Here is a 2,781-nt window from a genome sequence, read left to right as displayed (position 1 = left end):
GTAGGCGTGTGTACCATTACACCAGTGAATGAATAAATAAATACACATAAAAAGCCACAAGTCAATGTGCATTTGCATTCATCATAGTTCTTGTTTTGGCTCTTCTTTTAGTTTCTATAGGTACAAAATTAATACCGTAGACTACAAAAAAAAACATGTAAAAATTTTTTTTAAAATAATAATAAATAATTTTATTCATAATAAAAAGACTCAGTACTTTTGAAAAAATACGATCCTAGTTAGTTAGTGGGCGGCACGGTGGATCAGGTGGTAAAGCGTTGGCCTCACAGTTCTGAGGTCCCAGGTCCGATCCCAGACCCGCCTGTGTGGAGTTTGCATGTTGGCCTCACAGTTCTGAGGTCCCGGGTTCGATCCCAGACCCACCTATGTGGAGTTTGCATGTTCTCCACATGCCTGCGTGGGTTTCCTCCAGGCACTCCAGTTTCCTTCCACATTCCAAAAACATGCATAACTCTGAGTTTGGCTGTTTGTCTCGATGTTTCCTGCGATTGACTGGCAACCAGTTGAGGGTGTACCCCGCCTCCTGCCCGTTGACACCTGGGACAGGTTCTGGCACTCCTCGCGACCCTCGTGAGGATAAGCGTCAAAGAAAATGGATGAATGGATAATTAGTTAGTTAGTTAGTCTGGCTCCAGATAGATGTGGAAATGGGAGACTAATTTAATTCATATGGTATCAAAAGCACTCAAACTCTGTAGTTAAGTAGAAGCACAGATACAAAAAAGTTTTTCAAAAAATACAGATTCAGAAATGTAGTTGAGTACGTAAGTTAAAAGTAAGAATTATTTCGTTTTTACTGTTACCTGTTTTGATAACTTGGCACAAACTAAAATATAAACTAAAAATAGTGTTCAGCTGAGATGAAGATGGAGGGAAAAAAAATCCTGTTACATATTGCACGGTGTTGTTTAAGTGGTAGTTAGCTTTGGCTAAGCTGTTATGCTGGCAAAACCAGATCTTCTCATAGCTTTATTCAGGCTGTAGTTACAAAAAAGGCTGGTAAAAACTGATAAAATACATCTTAACTGCATGTCTTTTTTCTCTGAGTAGATGAATAATTTTTGAACATCAGAAGCTTCTGTGTAATTTTTTTTTTTTTTTTTTGCCGCATTCATCACGGATGATTTTGTAGTCAACAACAGTTACATGTATCTTAAATAAGAGCATGTTAGGGGAATATCTTGCTTCTCTGAATATGCTGATGTCCACCTTAATGCTCCCTGGCAAATGTGCCTCCATGTCATTTGTGTCCTTGTTTTTCTACTTTAAAAAACTCCAAGATCTCGATCAATCAAGATGTGACCCTACAATGCTCACACATCATTCTATATTTTATATATATTTTTTAATATAAATTTGGGTCACAGGAGAGTTAGAAACCATCCCAACTGACTTCGCGCAATATGTGGGGTACACCCTGGTCTGGTCGTCAGCCCATTGCAGAGTGCAAAAGGCCAACAAGCATTCACACTCACATTCACACCAAGGCACGAGTTACAGTATACAATTAACCTGACACGGATGTTTTGATTATTTTGAATTGGGGAGAACATCTCAACTCCATTAAGGAAGGTCAAAGATGAGACTCAAACTCAGGACCTCTTGACAGTAAGGCAGATGTGCTAAACAGAAAGTCACCATGTACCCCAATAATGGGCAACGGGATTTCTAGATATCTGAGTTTGCCACCGTGAGCAAGGGATCACTATGGCAAAACACACTGCAATGGATCCACTGATGTTTAAACAGATTCAACAACACTGTGCTTTCAAATCCTCCAATAGAGCGTCCGTACGACAGTTTCACTTAAAGCTTCCTCAGTGTTCATCATCTGTGCAATGGATTGTGAATGAACTGTGTTTTATCATTAACATCTTTAGTGAACATATGGGGGGGATAATCGACATATATCGATCATGATAAAATAAAAAAAGCTTCCATGCCCAACCCAGCCCATATCCAATTTATATGTTTCTTTATCACTCTTGTTTAAAACTTTTTTTTTTTTTAACACCGGGACACAGCCACAGAGAGCAGATTCAGCGGGAGCATCCAGACAGCCATGCATTTCTCCACCGGCCCTGCCCACATCATTTCCACTGTCCTACTCCTGCACAAAGCAGAGCGTTCCACGTCGTGCTGAGTCATCAGCCCCCAACCTCCTAAAATGTACAACTATAAGAGGGGAGGGAATGGAGCCGTAAATCTCAACAGTCTGCCTCAGCACCTACACAGCTATTTATAGCCGTAAAAAGAGCACAACAACGACGTCAAGAAAGGAACACCAAGATGAAACCCTTGCAAAAGTCAGTTTGTCAGACCAAGTGACCACCAGATTACCTCCAGAAACACTTGGAACACAACATCATTAATCACAGTCCTTTCTCAGTTTGATCAGTCCCAAATAGATTGTATTTAAGGTGTGAGGCCATGCTTGTCATTTGGAAAAGGGTGGGGTGCTCACTATGCCTCAGGATAGTGATCCTGCCCAAAATGGAGGAGTTCAAGTATCCCGGTGTGTTGTTCGCAAATGACGGGAAGAGTGGAGCAGGAGATGTACAGATGTCGCAATAGTGTAAGGCATCTGGTTCGGACACGCCCTGGACGTCTCGCCGGTGAGGTCCCGGCGATGACCCACAACACGGAAGAGATACACCAAGTGGCTACGCTATGAGTTATGTTTGCCTTATATACTGAATTCAACAATCGACACAGAAAGAAATTGAGATGTAATGTACTTTAGTTTGGTTGTTTTAGTTT

Source organism: Syngnathoides biaculeatus, chromosome 10 (genome assembly GCF_019802595.1).
Source record: "Syngnathoides biaculeatus isolate LvHL_M chromosome 10, ASM1980259v1, whole genome shotgun sequence".
NCBI classification, from domain to species: domain Eukaryota; kingdom Metazoa; phylum Chordata; class Actinopteri; order Syngnathiformes; family Syngnathidae; genus Syngnathoides; species Syngnathoides biaculeatus.
This window is presented reverse-complemented; position numbering follows the sequence as displayed.